We start from the raw sequence: 21,751 nt of genomic DNA, 5'->3' as shown, positions 1-21,751 counted from the left end.
CTCTGTGGCTCGGGAGGGTAAGGGGCAGAGCGGGAGGGCAATAGTTATTGGGGACTCGTTAGTTAGAGGGATAGATAGGAGGTTCTGTGGCAGCAAAAGAGACTCACGGATGGTATGTTGCCTACCAGATGCCAAGGTCCGTGACGTCTCAGACCGTGTTTTCCGGATTCTGAAGGGGGAGGGGAAACAGTCACAAGTCGTGGTACACATTGGTACCAATGACATAGGTAAGAGAAGGGACAGGGATTTAAAGCAGGAATTTCTGGAGCTGGGCTGGAAGCTGAGAGCCAAGACAAAACATGTGGTCATCTCTGGTACATTGCCGGTGCCACGTGATAGCTAGTTGAGGAACAGGGAGAGTGCAGTTAAACATGTGGTTGCAGGGATGGTGTAGGAGGGAGGGTTTCAGGTACGTGGATAATTGGAACACATTCTGGGGAAGGTGGAACCTGTACAAACAGGACGGGGTGCACCTGAACCAGAGGGGCACCAATATCCTAGGAGGGAAATTTGTGACGGCTCTTCAGGGGGGTTAAACTAATTTGTCAGGGGAGTGGGAAAAGGAGTTGTAGTCCAGAAGTTAGTGAGGGTGGTGAGGTATTGGGGAAGGTATCAGGGTCAGAGGTGGGTACCGGTAGACAGGAAGGTCGGTTGAAGTGTGTCTACTTCAATGCAAGGAGCATCCGGAACAAGTTAGATGAACTTGGGGCGTGGATTGGTACTTGGGACTACGATGTTGTGGCCATTACGGAGACGTGGGTAGAACAAGGACAGGAATGGTTGTTGGACGTTCCGGGGTATAGATGTTTCACGAAGTGTGGGGAAGCTGGTAAAAGAGGTGGAGGAGTGGCATTGTTAATCAAGGATAGTTTAACGGCTGTGAAAAGGCACTTCGAGGGGGATCTGCACACTGAGGTAATATGGGCTGAGGTTAGAAATAGGAAAGGAGTGGTCACGTTGTTAGGAGTTTACTATAGGCCCCCAAATAGTAATATAGATGTGGAGGAAGAAATTGCTAAGCAGATTATGGATATGTGTGGGGGTCACAGGGTAGTTGTCATGGGGGACTTTAACTTTCCAAATATTGATTGGAACCTTTGGAGGTCAAATAGTTCGGATGGGGAAGTTTTTGTGCAGTGTGTGCAGGACGGTTTCCTGACACAATATGTGGATAGGCCGACAAGAGGTAAGGCCACATTGGATTTGGTCCTGGTAAATGAACCGGGCCAAGTGTTAGATTTGGTTGTGGGAGAGCACTTTGGAGATAGTGACCACAATTCGGTGTCTTTTGTTATTGCAATGGAGAGGGATAGGGCCGTACGGCAGGGCAAGGTTTACAATTGGGGGAGAGGTAATTATGATGCGATTAGGCAAGAATTAGGGGGCATATGTTGGGAACAGAAACTGTCAGAGAAAGGAACTAATGAAAAGTGGAACTTTTTCAAGGAACAAATACTGAATGTCCTTGATAGGTATGTCCCTGTCAGGCAGGGAGGAAATGGCCGAGTGAGGGAACCATGGTTCACAAAAGAGGTGGAATGTCTTGTGAAAAGGAAGAGGGAAGCTTATGTAGGGATGAGGAAACAAGGTTCAGATGGCTCGATTGAGGGTTACAAGTTAGCAATGAATGAGCTGAAAAAGGGACTTAGGAGAGCTAGGAGCGGACACGAGAAGTCCTTGGCGGGTCGGATCAAGGAAAACCCCAAGGCTTTTTACTCTTATGTGAGGAATAAAAGAATGACCAGGGTAAGGTTAGGGCCGGTCAAGGACAGTAGTGGGAACTTGTGTATGGAGTCAGTAGAGATAGGCGAGGTGATGAATGAATACTTTTCTTCAGTGTTCACCAAGGAGAGGGGCCATGTTTTTGAGGAAGAGAAGGTGTTACAGGCTAATAGGCTGGAGGAAATAGATGTTCGGAGGGAGGATGTACTGACAGTTTTGAATAAACTGAAGGTCGATAAGTCCCTTGGGCCTGATGAAATGTATCCGAGGATTCTTTGGGAGGCAAGGGATGAGATTGCAGAGCCTTTGGCTTTGATCTTTGGGTCCTCGCTGTCCACGGGGATGGTGCCAGAGGACTGGAGAGTGGTGAAAGTTGTTCCTCTGTTTAAGAAAGGGAACAGAAATGACCCTGGTAATTATAGACCGGTTAGTCTTACTTCGGTGGTTGGTAAATTGATGGAAAAGGTCCTTAGAGATGGGATTTACGACCATTTAGAAAGATGCTGATTAATCCGGGATCGTCAGCACGGATTTGTGAAGGGCAAGTCGTGCCTCACAAATTTAATCGAATTTGTTGAGGAGGTAACTAAGTGTCTTGATGAAGGTAGGGCAGCTGATATCATATACATGGATTTTAGTAAGGCGTTTGATAAGGTCCCCCATGGTCGGCTTATGATGAAAGTGAGGACGTGTGGGATAGAGGGAAAGTTGGCCGATTGAATCGGTAACTGGCTGTCTGATCGAAGACAGAGGGTGGTGGTGGATGGAAAACTTTCGGATTGGAGGCAGGTTGCTTGCGGAGTGCCGCAGGGATCAGTGCTTGGTCCTCTGCTCTTTGTGATTTTTATTAATGACTTAGAGAAGGGGGCTGAAGGGTGGATCAGTAAATTTGCCGATGACACCAAGATTGGTGGAGTAGTGAATGAGGTGGAGGGCTGTTGTAGGCTGCAAAGAGACATAGATAGGATGCAAAGCTGGGCTGAAAAATGGCAAATGGAGTTTAACCCTGATAAATGTGAGGTGATTCATTTTGGTAGGACTAATTTAAATGTGGATTACAGGGTCAAAGGTAGGGTTCTGAAGACTGTGGAGGAACAGAGAGATCTTGGGGTTCGTATCCACAGATCTCTAAAGGTTGCCACTCAAGTGGATAGAGCTGTGAAGAAGGCCTATAGTGTGTTTGCTTTTATTAACAGGGGGTTGGAGTTTAAGAGCCGTGGGGTTATGCTGCAACTGTACAGGACCTTGGTGAGACCACATTTGGAATATTGTGTGCAGTTCTGGTCACCTCACTATAAGAAGGATGTGGAAGCGCTAGAAAGAGTGCAGAGGAGATTTACCAGGATGCTGCCTGGTTTGGAGGGTAGGTCTTATGAGGAAAGGTTGAGGGAGCGAGGGCTGTTCTCTCTGGAGCGGAGGAGGCTGAGGGGAGACTTAATAGAGGTTTATAAAATGACGAAGGGGATAGATAGAGTGAACGTTTAAAGACTATTTCCTCGGGTGGATGGAGCTCTTACAAGGGGGCATAACTATAGGGTTCGTGGTGGGAGATACAGGAAGGATATCAGAGGTAGGTTCTTTACGCAGAGAGTGGTCGGGGTGTGGAATGGACTGCCTGCAGTGATAGTGGAGTCAGACACTTTAGGAACATTTAAGCGGTTATTAGATAGGCACATGGAGCACACCAGGATGATAGGGAGTGGGATAGCTTGATCTTGGTTTCAGATAAAGCTCGGCACAACATCGCGGGCCGAAGGGCCTGTTCTGTGCTGTACTGTTCTATGTTCTATGTTCTATAACCTTTCCTTTCAATCTGATTGCAGGACGTATCCCGAACATCAAAGGTTAAAAGCGTTCGTCTGGAAAATATTTAAGGGAGCAATGATTTCTACCCCTTCATCATTTCATCATTCTCATCTTCCTTCCAATAATCTCAATCAATTGTACTCAGTCATAAAAGCAAATTACTGCGGATGCTGGAATCGGAAACGAAAAGGGAAAATTCTGGCAAGTCTCACAAAGACTGGCAGCATCGATAAGGTGTGAAACGACCTGGCGTTTCGTGTTGAGATGACATTTTGTAAAAGCTCATTGTGCAATTGTACTCAATATTTGTTTCAATATTTGGTATCAATGCATTATTTAACAAATATGCCTTCATTATGAATTGAATATCTCTGAAATTGAACATCACTGAATTGCAAACTTAACTGACCAACAAAATGAATCTTGTCACCGGGTAGTACAGATTGCATTTTTAAGATTGAACATAGTCCGTTTTTTTTAAGAAGTCAACGAGATCGAAATGGAAGAGATTTAAGAGTTATCTGCCAGTGACCCTTGAGCCTTTTTTTATTATGGGCGTGAAACATTCATGCGCATAAATTCCGGCCCTTTACAGGAAAGTCTCGTAGATCCGCATCGAGTCTCGATTTCCTCATCTGTCTGAGTGGCTTCTCGTGTTTTGGTGATGAAAAACGATTTTTAAAAAGAATCTTCTGTGAAATGTACGCCGTTTCCTCTCGTTCACTTACAGTATCACTTGTATCTGTCTTTTTGAGCACACACTACTGTCAGATATTTCAGATGGCGATTAACCATATTAGTCTGCACCTATAAACCCATTAAATTCTGTTGTCGACTGAACGAGATGCGAAAACGTGCTCGGTGTCAAAATCGAAATTTCCTGTCAGTGCGTCAAAAAAGAAGCGTTTCTTATTTCACAGAAAGCATTTGACGGTGACGTCAGAGCAATGATAACATGCCTTTCACATTGAAGTTCTGATGATGTTGAGCATCAAACTGAAATAAAGCAATGTTCTCTCACCCGACATGAGAAAGCTGAATGAATGTTTCTGCTCCGTTTCAAACCGGGGAATTTTTCACGTGCTGGTCGAACGTGATAACCACGACACGACAGAAACAGCTTCGAGCACGTTAGAGCAAATCTGCCTGTCTGCAATGTTCAACTACGTTGTGTTGCTGCAGGTTCCGATGGTTAGACTGAGAGCCCATGTCACTGAATTCAGGAAGATAACCGTTACTTTCAATCTGATTGTACGACTTATCCCGAACATCAAAATATAAAAAAGTTCGTCTCGCAAATATCTAACGGAGCAATGATTTCTGCCCATTCATTAATGCATCATTTTCTTCTTTCTTCGACTCATCTCAATCAATTGCACTCAGTAATAAAAGCAAATTACTGCGGATGAGAAACGAGAAAATGCTGCAAAATCTCACAATGTCTGACAGCACCTGTAAGGAGCGAAAAGGGCGGACGTTTCGAGTCCAGATAACACTTTATCAAAGCTCATTGTACAATTGTACTCAGTATTTGTTTCACTATTTAGTATCAATGCATCATTTAACACATATGTCTTCATTATTAATTGAATATCTCTGAAATCGAACATCACTTCATCCCAAACATAACTGAACAACAGAACGAATCGAATCATCGGGTACTACAAATCGTAATTTTGAGATTGACTATCGTCAGCTTTTAAACAAAGTCAACTGCATTTAAATGGAGAAGAATCAAGAATTATCTGTTCGTGACACTTGAGACTTTTTAATTATGGGCGTGAAACATTCAGGCGAATCAGTCCAGGCCCTTTACAGGAAAGTCCATTATATCCGCGCTGAGTCTCGATTCCCTCATCGGTCTGAGTGGCTTTTCATGTTTCTTCGTGCTGAAAGAATATTTAAAAAAAGATTCTTCTGTGAAATGTGCACCATTTCCTCTAGTTCACTTACAGTATCAGTTGTAACTTTCTTTTTGAGCACACACTACTGTCAGATATTTCAGATGGTGATTAACCATATTAGGCTACACCTATAAATCCATAAAATTCTGTTGTAGACTGAACGAGATGGGAATAAGTGCTCGGTATCAAAATCGAACATTCCTGTCAGTGCGTCAAAAAAAATCGTTTCTCATTTCACAGCAAGCATTTGAGGGTGATGTCAGAGCAATGATAACATGTCTTTAACATCAAGGTTCGGATAACGTTCAGCATCAAACTGAAATCAAGCAGTCTTCCCTTACCCGACATGAGAAAGCTTAATGAATGTTTCTGTCCGGTCTCGAATCGGGGAACTTTCCGCGTGTTAGGTGAACGCGACAACAGCTACACTGCAGAAACAGCTTGAAGCACAATAGAGCAAATATGCCTGTCTGCAATGTTCAACTACGCTGTGTTGCTCCAGGTTTCGATGCTTAGACTGAGAGCCCATGTCACTTAATTCAGGAAGATAACCGTTACTTTCAATCAGATTGTACGACTTATGCCGAACATCAACATTTGAAACCGTTCGTCTCGCAAATATCTAAGGGAGCAATGATTTCTGCCCATTCATTAATGCATCATTTTCATCTTTTTCGAATAATCTCACTCAATTGTACTCAGTAATAAAAGCAAATTACTGCGGATGAGAAAAGAGAAAATGCTGCAAAATCTCACAATGTCTGACAGCACCTGCAAGGAGCGAAAAGGGCGGATGTTTCGAGTCCAGATGACACTTCATTAAAGCTCATTGTACAATTGTACTCAGTATTTGTTTCACTATTTAGTATCAAGGCAGTATATAACACGTATGTCTTCATTATGAATTGAATATCTCTGAAATTGAACATCACTGAATTGCAAACACAACTGACCAACAGAACGAATCGAATCACCGGGTAATACGGATCGCAATTTTGAGATTGACTATCGTCAGCTTTGAAACAAAATCAACTATATTTAAATGGAGGAGAATCAAGAATTATGTGCTCGTGACACTTGAGCCTTTTTTATTATGGGCGTGAAACATTCAGGCGCATAAATTCCGGCCCTTTACAAGAAAGTCCTTTAGATCCGCACAGAGTCTCGATTCCCTCTGTCCGAGTGGCTCTTCCTGTTTCTTCGTGATGAAAAACGATTTTTAAAAAAAGATTCTTCTGTGAAATGTGCGCCATTTCCTCTCGTTCACTTACAGCATCACTTGTATCTGTCTCTTTGAGCACACACTACTATCAGATATTTCAGACGGTGATCAACCATATTAGTCTACACCTATACACCCATTAAATTCGGGTGTAGACTGAACGAGATGCGAATATGTGCTCGGTGTCAAAACCGAACTTTCCTGTCAGTGCGTCAAAGAAAAACCGTTTCTTATTTCACAGAAAGCATTTGAGGATGATGTCAGAGCAATGATAACATGCCTTTAACAGGGAGGTCCGGATAATGTTGCGCAACAAACTGGAATCAAGCAACTTTCCTGACATGAGAAAGCGTAATGCATGTTTCCGCTTGGCTTCGAACCGGGGATCTTTCGCGTGTTCGGTGAACGTGATCATCACTACGTTACAGAAACCGCTGGAAGCGCGGTTGAGCTAATCTGCCTGTCCTCTTTTTTTTTTTAGGTCAAACCAAACCAAGTAAACAAACTCAGATTAAATCAGGACAAAGTAAAAGGGGCAGCTCCCCAAAAAGGAGGGGGAACAGCCCGAACAGAAATCAAAGTACAAAGGAAACTTAAAAACATCAAATTAAAATGTGATTATTAGTGTCAATAATGCACCCCAACCCCTGCGGTGTGTCCACAGAAAGCATTTGAGGGCGATGTCAGAGCAATGATAACATGCCATTAGCATCGAGGCTCGGACAATGATGAGCATCAAACTGGACTCAAGCAATTTTCCCTTACACGACATGAAGAAGCTGAATAAATGCTTCGGCCTGGTTTCGAACCGGGGACCTTTCGCGTAGTTAAGCGAACGTGATAACCACTACACTACAGAAACAGCTTGAACATAAGAGCAGCAAATCTGCCTGTCTGCAATGTTCAACTACGCTGTGTTGCTGCAGGTTCCGATGGTTAGACTGAGAGCCCATGTCACTAAATTCAGGAAGATAACCGTTACTTTCAATCTGATTGTACGACTTATCCCGAACATCACAATTTAAAATCGTTCGTCTCGCAAATATCTAAGGGAGCAATGATTTCTGCCCATTCATTGATGCATCATTTTCATCTTTCTTCGAATAATCTCAATCAATTGTACTCAGTAATAAAAACAAATTGCACGGGGATGAGAAAAGCTAAAATGCTGCAAAATCTCACAATATCTGACAGCACCTGTAAGGAGTGAAAAGGGCGGACGTTTCGAGTCCAGATGACACTTTATCAAAGCTCATTGTACAATTGTTCTCAGTAGTTGTTTCAATATTTAGTATCAAGGCATTATTTAACACAAATGTCTTCATTATGAATTGAATATCTCTGAAATTGAACATCACTGAATTGCAAACATAACTGACTAACAGAACGAATGGAATCACCGGGAAATACAGATCACAATTTTGAGATTTACTATCGTCAGCTTTTAAACAAAGTCAACTACATTTAAATGGAGGAGAATCAAGAATTATCTGATCGTGACACTTGAACCTTATTTATTCTGGGCGTGAAACATTCAGGCACAGAAATACCGGCCATTAATAGGAAATTCCAGTAGATCCGCACTGAGTCTCGCCGCCTCCAGCAAATCGGCCTGCCTGCAATGTTGAACTGCGCTGTTGTGCTGCACGTTCAAATGGTGAGACTGAGAGCCTGGTCTCCTCCCCCGCCCCCCCTCCACCCTCGCAACCTCCCTCCCCCACCCACCCCGCAACAATGTGTCTTGTTTCAGGAAGATAACCGCTGTTTTCAATCTGATTGCTCAACTTATCTTGAACTTCAAAACTTAGAAGCGTTCGTCTGGCAAATACCTGAGGGAGCAATGATTTCTGCTCATTGATTAATGCATCACTCTCATCTTCCTTCGAATAATCTCAACCAATTGTACTCAGTAATAAAAACAATTTACCGTGGATGCTGGAATCTGAAACCAACAGAGAAAGTGCTGGAAAATCTCACAAGGTCTGGCAGCATCTGTAAGGAGAAAAAAGGGCTGACGTTTCGTGTTCAGATAGCATTCGTGAAACTCATTTTACAATTGTACTCAGTATTTGTTTCAACATTTAGTATCAATGCATTATTTAACACATATGTCTTCATTATGAATTGAATATCTCTGAAATTTAATTGCAAACATAACTGACCAAGAAGGAAGCGGGTCACCGGGTAATGCGCGGATCGCAATTTTGACATTGATTATAGTCTGCTGTTAAACAAAATCAACTCCATTTAAATGGAAGAGATTGAAAGACATCTGTTAGTTGCACTTGAGCCTTTTAATTATCGGCGTGAAACATTCAGGCGCATGAATTCCGGCCATCTTTAGGAAAGTCCAATAGATCCGCACTGAGTCTCGATTTCCTCATCTGGCTGAGTGCTGTTTCCTATTTCTTTGTTATGAAGAACGATTTCCAAAAAATAATGTTGTAGGAAATGTGCGCTATTTCCTCTAATTCACTTACACTCTCACTTGTGTCTGTCTTTTTGAGCACACATTGCAATTAGACATGATTCAGATGGTGATTAACTATGTTCGGCTGCACCTATCAACCCATTAAATTCTGTTGTCGGCTGAAACAGATGCTGATGTGTGCACACTGTCAAAATCGAAAATTTCCTGTCAGTGCGTCAAAAGAATCAGCATTTCTTATTTTACAGAAAATATTTGAGGCCGAGCTCAGAGCAAAGATAATATGGCTGTAACATCCAGATTTGGATGATGTTCAGCAACGATCTGAAATCATACAGATTTCCCTCACTCTACATGGGAAAGCTGATGAATGTTCTGCCCGGTTCTGAAGCGGTGACCTTTCACGTGTTGGGCCAATGTGATAACCACTGCACTACAGAAACAAGAGAATGCGCCACGCCGCCAATTGGCCTGACTACAATGTTGAACTACATTGTGTTGCTGCAGGTTCTCATGGTCACATTGAGGGTCCATGTCACTTAATAGAAGAACAAATCCGTTACTTTCAACCTGATTTCTCAACTTATCTTGAACTTCAAAATTATAAAGCGTTCGTCTGGCAAATGTCTCAGGCGGCAATGGTTTCTGTTCAATCATTCATACATCATTCTCATCTTCCGTCAAATAATTTCAAACAGTTATATCAAATATTTGCAGTTATTCAACATTTAATTTCAATACGTTTATTTAAAACAGATGTCCTCATTCTGAATTGAATATCTCTGTAATATACAACATTGTCTTGCAAACATGTCTGACCAACAAAAGAAATAGAGTCACTGGGTAATGCCCATGCCATGATGTTTATTTCAGATTGACCACATTCATCCTTTAAAGAAAATAAAATGTACTTGAATCCTCTTTATTCTGTGTGTGAAGTATTCTGGCGCCTAAATCTCGACCATCTATCGGAAGTCCAGGAGGTCCGCACTGAATCTCGATTTCCACATTTGTCTGAGTGGTTTTAACTATTTCTTTACTGTGAAGAGCAATTTTACAAAGGTGCTTCTGTGAAATGCGCCTATTTCCTCCAGTTCAGTTTGACTTTCAATTTTGTCTGTCTTTATGAGCACATAATACTATTCGATACATTTCAGATGGTGATTAACTAGGTCAGTCTGCACCTCTAATCCCATTAAATTAATTTGTGGACTGCACGAGTTGCGAATATGTGTATACACAATGGAGTTCTTTATTCCCTGCTTCCTCAAAGAGAGCATTTCTGATTTTCCGAAATGCTTTTGAGGCCGAGATCAAAGCCAATATAACATGACCGTGATATCGGATTCGCATGAGGTTGAGCTATGAACTTACATCATGCAGACTTCCCTCTTGCTTAATGACAACGATCCAACAGTGTTTCTGCCTGGTTTCGAACCGGTGACTTTTCGCGTGTGAGGCGAATGTGAGAACAACTGCACTTCAGGAACAGCTGACAATGCCCACGTGCAATTTCACTTGTATCTGTCTTTTAGAGCACAGACTACCATTAGACATGTTTCAGATGGTGATTAACTCTGTTAGTCTGCACTTATTAACCCATTAAAATCTGTTGTTGACTGAACGAAAAGCTAATGTGCGCATGTTTGTCAAAATAGAAACATTTATTTCCTGTCAGTGCGCCAAAATATTCAGCATTTATTTTACAGGAAGCATTTGAGGCCGACGTCAAGCAAAGATAATATGAATCGAGATTCGGATAATATTCAGCAACAAATTGAAATCATTCAGATTTCTCTCACCCGACATGAAAAATCTTAATGTATTCTTCTGCCCGGTTTCGGACCCGGGTCCTTTACAAGCACTGCACTACAGAAACAAATGACAGCATATCGCACTCAATCGACCTGACTACAATGCTCAACTCCAATGTGTTGCTGCAGGTTCGCATGGTTAGATTGAGAACCCATGCCACTTCATACAAGAACACACACGTTACTTTCAACCTGATGTATCAACTTATCTTGTAATTTCAAATTAAAAAAGCGTTCCTCCAGCAAATGCCTATGGGAACTCAATGAGTTAAAGCTGAATTGTTTCAGTTCAGAGTTCAGAAATGTTGAGTAATATCCGGCCCCAATGGTGATTGGTTCATTCCTTTCCAGCAGGAGACAATGAGCTGAACAGAAGAACATAAGAGAATAGGGAAGAGGAGTTGCAATGGACCATTTGCTCCTTCATTAGGGCCTGTTCCGCCATTCAGTAAAATCATTGTTGATCTCCCTCACAGTAAGAAGTCTCGCAACACTAGGTTAAAGTCCAATCAGTTTACTTGGTCGCACGAGCTTTCCAGAGACTGCTCCTTCATCAGGTGAGTGGAGAGTTGGGTTTAGAAACAGGGCATAGAAAGACACAGACTCAATTGCAAGATAATGGTTGGAATGCGTGTCTTAACAGCGAATCAAGTCTTTACAGGTACAGACAATGCGAGTGGAGAGGGGGACAATGACACGTTAAAGCAGTGTGAATTGTCTCAAGCCAAGCCAGTTAGTAGGATTTTGCAAGCCCAGGACAAATGGTGAGGGTGACAAGTCGTGTGACCTGAACCCAAGGTCCCGGTTGAGGCCGTTCTCGTGTATGGAATTTGGTTATCAGTTTCTGCTCAGCGATTCTGCGTTGTCGTGCGTCTTGGAGGCCGCCTTGAAGAACGCTTACCCGAAGATCGGTGGTTGAATGCGCTTGACTGCTTAAGCGTGACCCGACAGGAAGGGAATACTCTTGCCGGGTGATTGTCGAGCGGTTGCCATTCTTCTGTTGTCGTAGCGTCTGCATAGTCTCGGCGATGTACCATGCTTCGGAACATCCTTTCCTGCAGCGGATGAGGGAGACAACGTTGGCCGAGTTGCATGTGTATGTATCGTCTACCTGGTGGATTCTGATCTCACGTGTGATGATGGCATCCGTGTCGATGATCCAACACATCTTGCAGAGGTTGCCCTGGCAGGGTTGTGTGGTGTCGTGGTCGCTGTTCTCTTGAAGGCTGGGTAGTTTTCTGCTAACAATGGTCTGTTTGAGGTTGCGCTGTTTTTTGAAGGCAAGTAGTGGGGGCGTGGAGATGGCCTTTGCGTGATATTCGTCTTCATCGATTGTACGCTGAAGGCTCCGAAGAAGATGTCATAGCTTCTCCACTCCGAAGATGTCTTGGCTTCTACACTCTGGGGACGTACTGGAGGAGGGGCGGCACGGTGGCACAGTAGTTAGCACTGCTGCTTCACAGCTCCAGGGTCCCGGGTTCGATTCCCGGCTCGGGTCACTGTCTGTGTGGAGTTTGCACGTTTTCCCCGTGTCTGCGTGGGTTTGCGCCGGTTTCCTCCCACAGTCCAAAGATGTGCGGGTTAGGTTGATTGGCCAGGTTTAAAAAATTGCCCCTTCGAATCCTAAAATGCGTCGGTTAGAGGGATTAGCGGGTAAAATGTGTGGGGGTAGGGCCTGGGTGGGATTGTGGTCGGTGCAGACTCGATGGGCCGAATGGCCTCCTTCTGCACTGTAGGGTTTCTATGATTCTCTGAGGAAGGGCACTCTGAGGGCTGTGTCCCGTACTTGTCTTCTGAGGAGGTCGGTGCGCTTTTTTGCTGTGGCGTGTCGGAACTGTCGATCGATGACTCAAGCGCAATATCCTGTTCTTACAAGGCCGTATGTCAAAAACGACACCGTTCAACCCGAGCTGTTAGACTTCAGCTCCAAGGACAAAAACTTGCATCAACTCTGGCAGCGGTGGGATTCGAACCCACGCCTCGAGAGAGACTGGAGCCTAAATCCAGCGCCTTAGGCCGCTCGGCCACGCTACCACACGGGAAGTCTTAATAATCATGTCGTTTCATTGCATTAATACTGAAATATATCAAAATCTGTGGAGTTGGGATGGGCCCTGACTAAATCGTCGCCGAATCAGATGATCCTGAAATGCGCAGCAAACAAAAATCATCTCCAGTCAGAAACACAATGAGCTGCAGTGAAGGGCCGGCTCCATTAACACTGTCGTTAACCTCGTCTGGCTCCCAAAAAGGACAATATGGCTTCCTGTTGAATTTGCTCAGGGTCTTCACTTGAGAAAGGACAGGACTCAAGGCGAGACTGGGATTTGTGCGTTCTGCCGGGAAATAACTGATATTTCTTCTCACGCATTGGAGGAGAGCAATAAATCTTCATTTCCTGACCTGCAATCTAAACAGCAGTGAAAGTTTCAAACTCTAACCACCAGACCAACAGATTACAGTTTGTTTTACAATTTGCTTTGTCCACGATCCTTTTGTTATTTTAGTTTCCACGCCAGACCACTTGCACCACGAACTTCTGCAAAATGGCACCTTCTGTTTCAACACCAGAGAAGTGTTCAGCCAATTACAGGAATAATTCCACGACAGTTATCACGTCCACCTCCCACGGCATGAAACTGGTAGAATTTTTTTTCCAAATCATTTTCACTGCAGACTGAGGGAACAGTTCTATTATTCATGCATTTGCAAATTTTAATTAGTCTGATGGGCTTCTCCTGCATTTTCTACTTGTGAAGTCAGGGGTCACTCATTGAAAAGGGCAGAAGGTGAGGTTCGGCACAGAAAACGAGGGAGGATGTATAATTTGATACAAGGAATGATAGACAAGGCAACATTGAGCTGGTGATGGTGGAACTCGGGTGTTCCAATGGTGCAAAGTTATCGTCTTCACGGCCATGGTCTCGATGGCAGGTGACAAATGTGGAAATAAGTTGAGTATTTTTTTAAATGAGAAACCCGTCGATTGTGTGACGGAAGAGGAGGAAGAGAATGGCTAAAATGACGATGATCCGCTGATTGGGGAAGTCATTGTCAGCTTCCCTGCTGGTCTAATGGTTTGGATTCGGCACGTTCATCACTATGGACTGGATTCAATCCCCAGCCAGAGGGTGACTCGTTTGTATTGCTGTGTGAACTGACACCATGAAAAGGAATTCCGCATTGAATGAAACCAGATCTCGCAGCGTCCGTGGAGAGAGAAACAAAGTTAATCTTCCAGCTGGATCTTTCATCAAAGCTGGAAAAGTGGGAAATGTAACAGATGGAAAACAACTGCTTGGCTGTGATTCCAAAATATTGTGAGGGGCGTGAGGGGCGAAATGTTCTATCCAAAATCTCAATCATATTCTAACCCGTTGCCGGTATTATTCTGAGCAATAGTTCCCTTCGACTGTTAGCGGAGCCGCATGGTCTTAATTACTAAATTTAAGTTTCAATATCTGAATTGCTGTGGATTCAAATCCCACCACTGCCGAAAAGTGCAGCTCGTTTGTCTTTTCAGCGAATGGCATTCTGTAAGAACGAAAAAGGAGGGATGAAAGGTGCAGCGTGACCTTCGAGAACAGAAGGTTCTCGACAGCAACTTTTGTTGCTGTCACTATTCAATGATTTAATATGAGTAACACGAACACATTGACACCGGTTGCAGTGGTGGCCAAGCGGCTCAGGCGGTGGATTTGAAATTATTGTTTTCTCACGGAGAGTTGAACCTCACCCAATGCGCTGCTCAGCATTCATTCCTTTAGATGACTGCAGAATTATTATTCTTTCAATGGAATCAAAATCTTTCAAATATTCCCATCTGTTTTTCCTGCTTCACTTCGCATTCCTTCATTTCTGTTCATCAGCTAAAATTCACCAAAACCTCAGCCAGAAATGGAACAAAACTGAGCTCAGTTAGTGACATCATTGATCTATGGGTGTTTGTGTCTCGTCAGCCCTCTGTGACTCTCGGTATCTGTGTGTGCTCCTCTGTCCATCAATGTGATTCAGTTCCCAGAGGGGGTGGACACATTTTTTACCATCACAAACTGCGTTCACTTATTCATGTACCTCAATGGCAAATGGTACAGAGAATAACAACATGTTTGAAAGTTGCGAGAAAGATTGACTGATACAGGCTTTTTTGACTGTCTGTTGCTTATTGACACAGTCGCCGTGTGTTGCACAGCAGTGGATGATTGAAATTTTCACTGATCAACATTTAAACAGTCAGTGGATTCACTCGGTGTGATGGTGCATTCCAGTTCTATATCTACAACTACAGCATCAATTTATATCAGTTACTGTGAATCCCTTATTTCTAATAGATTGGAAATATACAACAGCATGATCTAATATATTTCATATTATTTGAAATTCATATTCATCGATTGATTTGTATGACAACTTCGTGAATATCAGCAAGACTGGCAAAGTTTGGACAGTATTTCCCTGATGCAGAAGGACACAAAGTATATCAATATTGGGAACATAAGTAGAATCAGTAATAGAGGGGATCTATTTGGCGCAAGATGCTCTCAAACCTCCTCCCGTTCAGTTGCAGCAACTTTCCTGAACAATTTTCCAACAGAAATCCTGCAGCAGTTTAAATTCAGGGCTTTCACTGCCTGGATCCAATTCAATTCCCATTCTCGATGCTGTGCTAATTGCTGTAACTCGCAATCAGTTACTGAATACTTTACCTCGGTATTCACGGTGGAAAGGGATCTGGGTGGTTGTACTGCTGGATTGCGGAGGACAGAAAGGATCGAGCATGTGGACATAAAGAAAGAGGATGTGTTGGAACTATTGAATGGCATCAAGGTTGGTAAGTCGCCGGGACCGGATGTGATGTACCCCAGGTTACTGTGGGAGGCGAGGGAGGAGATTGCGGAGCCTTTGGCGATGATCTTTGCATCGTCGATGGAGACGGGAGAGGTTCCGGAGGATTGGAGGATTGCGGATGTGGTCCCTATATTCAAGAAAGGGAACAGGGACAGCCCGGGAAATTACCGACCGGTGAGTCTAACCTCAGTGGTTGGTAAGTTGATGGAGAGGATCCTGAGAGACAGGATTTATGATCATCTAGAGAAGTTTAGTATGATCAAAAGTAGTCAGCACGGCTTTGTCAGGGGCAGGTCGTGCCTTACGAGCCTGGTTGAGTTCTTTGAAAATGTGACCAAGCACATTGACGAAGGAAGAGCGGTGGATGTGGTCTATATGGACTTCAGCAAAGCGTTCGATAAGGTCCCCCATGCAAGACTTCTTGAGAAAGTGAGAGGGCATGGGATCCAAGGGGCTGTTGCCTTGTGGATCCAGAACTGGCTTGCCTGCAGAAGGCAGAGAGTGGCTGTGGAGGGGTCTTTCTGTGCGTGGAGGTCAGTGACCAGTGGAGTGCCCCAGGGATCTGTTCTGGGACCCTTGCTGTTTGTCATTTTCATAAATGACCTGGATGAGGAAGTGGAGGGATGGGTTGGTAAGTTTGCTGACGACACCAAGGTAGGTGGTGTTGTGGATAGTTTGGAGGGATGTCAGAAGTTGCAGCGAGACATAGATAGAATGCAAGACTGGGCGGAGAAGTGGCAGATGGACTTCAACCCGGATAAGTGTGTAGTGATCCATTTTGGCAGATCCAATGGGATGGAGCAGCAGTATAAAATGAAGGGTACCATTCTTAGCAGTGTAGAGGATCAGAAGGACCTTGGGGTCCGGGTCCATAGGACTCTTAAATCGGCCTCGCAGGTGGAGGATGCGGTCAAGAAGGCGTATGGCGTACTAGCCTTCATTAATCGAGGGATTGAGTTTAGGAGTCGGGAGATAATGCTGCAGCTTTATAGGACCCTGGTTAGACCCCACTTGGAGTACTGCGCGCAGTTCTGGTCACCTCATTACAGGAAAGATGTTGAAGCCATTGAAAGGGTGCAGAGGAGATTTACAAGGATGTTGCCTGGATTGGGGGGCATGCCTTATGAGGATAGGTTGAGGGAGCTTGGTCTCTTCTCCCTGGAGAGACGAAGGATGAGAGGTGACCTGATAGAGGTTTACAAGATGTTGAGGGGTCTGGATAGGGTGGACTCTCAGAGGCTATTTCCAAGGGCTGAAATGGTTGCTACGAGAGGACACAGGTTTAAGGTGCTGGGGGGTAGGTACAGGGGGGATGTCAGGGGTAAGTTTTTCACTCAGAGGGTGGTGGGTGAGTGGAATCGGCTGACGTCGGTGGTGGTGGAGGCAAACTCGTTGGGGTCTTTTAAGAGACTTCTGGATGAGTACATGGGATTTAATGGGATTGAGGGCTATAGATAGGCCTAGAGGTGGGGATGTGATCGGCGCAACTTGTGGGCCGAAGGGCCTGTTTGTGCTGTGACTTTCTATGTTCTATGTTCTATGTTTGCAAAGAGTCATATTGGACTCGGAAACTTAATTCTATATCTTGCTCCACATTTGTTGCAAGCCCTGTTGAGAACTTACAGCACTTTCTGCTTTTATTATATCATGAATAATAGGGGAAGAAGCAGACCACTCAGTCCATCGAGACTGTTCCGCTATTCAATACCATCTTGATTGATCTTGGGGTACAACTCAGTTTTTCCACCATCTCCCCATATCCCTGAATTCCCCAAGAGACCAGAAACCTGTTTATCCCAACCTTAAATGGGCTCGATAATGGGGCATACATAACTGTCAGGTACAGAGAATGCCAAGGATTCTCAGCCCTTTGAGTAAAGTAATTTCTCCTTATCTTAGCTCAAAATGATCAGCGCCTTATCTGTGCCACAGTGGGTTAGATTCCCCGACCAGCAGAAAAAAAAAACAATCTCTCAGCCTCCATCCTATCAAACCTAATCAGAGCTGTGTAGGTTCAATGAGATCGCCTCTTATTCTTCTAAACTCCAGAGAATTCCATCACAGGACAACTCCCTCACCCCAGGGAGCAATCTGGTGAATCTTCTCTTTACCGTTTCCAATGCAAGCACATCCCTTTTTAAATTCGACTACCACATCTGCACAGATCATTCAACATGTGGTCTCAACTAACCCTGTGCAACAGCAGAAACACGTCGTTATTCTTGGACTCCAGTCTGCCGGCAACTAAAAACCAAAACGCAATTGCCCTTCCACTTGTCTGCTGCACCGACATACTAACGTCATGCATTCCTTGCACAAACGAATCTATTCTACATATCAACATTTATATTTTTCAGCTTGTCAAATACATCCTGCTCTTTCTATTTTTTGGCGAAGAACATCTTTTCGCTTTCCAACTTTGCACCTGATCTGCCCCTTCACTCATCGAAGCTCTCTGTTGCGTCCTGCAGTCTGTTGGACTCCACCCTACAGCTTCTATCAACTAAGCTTAGTCAATAGGCTCCCCAGCAACAATTGAACTCACGACCCCTGATTTACAAGACCAGTGCTCTAACCACTGAGCTACGGAGCCAAGCGCTGCACGTCGTTTACATTACGTGCAGCATTATCAGTGGATTGAGAAACAGCACAGGGTTGGAGGTCGGAGATTTTTGATCTGGTGGAGATTTTGATTTGGTGGGGAGCAGGAAATTAAAAGATGCAACTTGAAAATGACATTATTTGACATGTGCGCTGTGTGTGTATCTGACATGTATGTTGTGCTTGTTATGTGATTCTTCTTCAGAGTTTATCGTTCGTGTTACATGGAGTCACAGAGTCAGAGCGTCATAGAGGTTTACAGCATGGAAACAGGCCCTTCGGCCCAACTTGTCCATGCCGCGTTGTTTTTAAACCCCCAACCTAATCCCAATTGCCCGCATTTGGCCCATATCCCTCTATACCCATTGTACCCATGTGACTATCTAAATGCCTTTTAAAAGTCAAAATTGTATCCGCCGCTCCTACTACATCTGGCAGCTTGTTCCAGACACTCACCACCCTCTGTGTGAAAATATTGCCCCTCTGGACGCTTTTGTATCTCTCCCCGTTCACCTTAAACCTAGTTTTAGACTCCCCTACCTTTGGGAAAATATATTGACTATCTAGTTGATTTGTGCCCCTCATTATTTTATAGACCTCTATAAGATCACCCCTCAGCCTCCTACACTCCAGAGAAAAAAGTCGCAGTCTATCCAGCCTCTCCTTATAACTCAATCCATCAAGTCCCGGTAGCATCCTAGACTTGCATCTCTGACTTTTCCAACTCCGATGCAAGATCATCCAGCTGGAAGATTTAGATATTACTCCCTTCACAAACGCTATGAGGCGTGTTTTCATCAAATGAAGAATTGAACAAAAAGATATTCACTCCGTGACTGGAAATTGAAACCACGTCACGGCGCCGATTCTGGTCACTAGACCCTCAGAGCCGCTGATGTGAGAGATTTGCAATGAGTTGATCATCTCTGTACCCATTGCTTCATTTCCAATAACTTTCAATAAAAATAAGGAATGACGGGAAGTGGACATGACAGGATTTGAGCCTCAGTTAGAAAATCCCAATCTACCCCTGGGCCGGGACTGCAGTCTCAATGTTTGCAATCCTGTGGTTATATCGGCAGACAGCCATTCAGCCTCTGTTCCCGTTTGTATTCTCTGTCGGAGCAACTCAATCCCTTCCGGTTTTGACAAAGGGTGATCTGGACTCGAAACATCAGTTCTCTTCTCTCATAATAGATGCTGCCAGACTTACTGACATTTTCCAGCATTTTCCCTTTTTGTTTCCGATTCCAGCATCGATAATAATTTGCTCCACTCCTTCCACATGCGCTTCTTTACCTCAACAACTGTTTACATTGGTCTGTGTCTCCGCTTTCTTCCTGCCAAAAACGACACGGCACAAACTACTGCATTCAATCTGAACTGCTGGATTTCAGCTGCACAGACCAAAACTCAAGCCCACTCTAGCAATGGCGGGATTTGAACCCACAGCTTATACAGAGACTGGACCGAGCTACTGGTTTAAATTGCTTTGCCATGCTACCCCGTAACCATCCTGCTCTTTACTGAAAGCGTTACTGAAATTCAGTAGCAGCAAAGGAGCTAAGAAAGCCCATCAGTCGGTTTGAGCCTGCTCCTTCAATGCATCAATTCATCCTGAACTGTGTAACAAACAGAAATCACATCCAGTCAGAAACAGAATCAGCTGCAGTGAAGGACCGGCACAAAAAAAATGCCTTAGCCTTGTCTGGTTCCCAATATACTGCCAGATATGACATGAAAACCTCCCGTTGTATTTGCTCAGTCTTCACCTCAGGACACGAGGAAAGATTGTGTTTTATATGTTCCACCAGGCAATACCTGACATTTGTTTTTGTGGTTTGGATGAGAGCAACAAATCTTCATTTCCTGACCTGTAATCTCAACAGCAGTGAAAGTGTCAAACTCTAACCACCAGACCAGCCTGTTTTACAGATTTTTCCTTATCCACGCTGCTTTTGTTATTTTAATTTTCGCGCCAGATCACGTTCACCACAAGCAAGTCTCTACCGCAAAATGGCACCTTCTGTTTGCACCACAGTGATATATTCAGTCCACTACAACAGACAACAGACATTCCACGCAGTTATTACTTTCGCTTCCGACGGTTCAAAACTGGACAGAAACCTTTTCAAGTATTGTCGTTGCAGAGTGAGGGAAAGGTTTAATAATTGAGTGTGAACGCTAAAATCTGACCCATTTACCTTACATCACCCTCTCTATCATCAGCGCTTTGCAGCCTATCACTGCCTTTCTGCGACTATATTTCTTCTTGACCTGTTGCACATGTGACATTTCCAGCTGTGATGTCGACTTGCAAACCTCACTCGGCTGATTTTAGGAGATCTGCTTTTGATCAGATGGTAAATCAGGTTATTTTTAATAGTTTGTCGAGAGGAATAAATAATTGTTTCCTGAGCGGGAATTGAAACCAAACAACACTGGGGTGGTACTGAACACAACCCACTAGAGGTCCAGGGTCACGGGTGAAATGTGTTTTTCAAATTGACTTACGATACATCTCTTAATATGTCCAGTTTGGATGGAACATGGACTGCTTCAGCTAATGATAACACCGATTGAGTTCGCTGGGACATGAAATCGACAGTGAGGTAAAATAGTCCCACAACATGCTGAAGTGATCGGGCTATATAAAATTCTAAAAATAATTGATAGGTTGAACGTAGACGAAATCTCATGGGGCGATCGAGAACAACAGGTCAAATGTACAGGTTGAGGGGCGGTAGATTTAAAACTGAGATGAGGAGGAACTACTTCTCGCAGAGGGTCGTGAATTTGTGGAATGCATTGCCCCATAGCGCGATGGAGTCTGAGTCATTAAATGGTTTCAAGAAGGAGACAGATATATTCCTGATAATAAAAGGGATGAGGAACAGAAAGGAAGGTGGATTTGAGAACAGGGAGAGATCAGTCATGAACTGATTGCATGATGGTTCAGGCTCGAATCGCTGAATTTGCCCACTTCTGCCCCTAATTCTATTTCCTAAGTTTAACTTTCAATTTTCAAAACCCAACAACTCATCACTGTGGCTCCAATATAACCTACGCACATTAATTACATCCACAGGTTCCCCTTCATCCACAACACAACTGCGTCCTGTAAAGGACTTAGGAATGGCCCCATTCTGTGGTGTCATTACTTTAAAATTCTTTGTTTCCCTCATTTAATCTCTCCTGATTTACACCCGGCCAGAGGCCTCCCCTCTTGTTGTGCTGCTGGATAACACTTGTTTAAAACTTCCTACGTTTCTAACCATTCCCCGTGGTAATCAGAGATTATGGAGCTAAAATATGAGATTTGTTTTCCTGTGTACACAAGCTGTCTGACTTTCTGAGTTTTTCCGGCATTTTCACCTTTCACTGCAGAAGTCTGAGCAGCTTTGAA

At 43.9% G+C, this 21,751-nt stretch overlaps 1 non-coding gene across 1 annotated transcript; it reads right to left on the bottom strand.

Annotated features, from left to right (window-relative positions):
* Nucleotides 1-12,848: 12,848 nt before the first annotated feature.
* Nucleotides 12,849-12,930, bottom strand: trnal-uag (transfer RNA leucine (anticodon UAG)). Its single transcript has one exon. It is a non-coding gene; the product is annotated as a tRNA-Leu (tRNA).
* Between the last annotated feature and the right edge of the window lie 8,821 nt (nt 12,931-21,751).

This window comes from Mustelus asterias, chromosome 30 (genome assembly GCF_964213995.1).
Source record: "Mustelus asterias chromosome 30, sMusAst1.hap1.1, whole genome shotgun sequence".
Lineage (NCBI taxonomy): Eukaryota > Metazoa > Chordata > Chondrichthyes > Carcharhiniformes > Triakidae > Mustelus > Mustelus asterias.
Note: the sequence above shows the minus strand (reverse complement) of the source record. Positions and strands in the feature narration are given on the sequence as shown.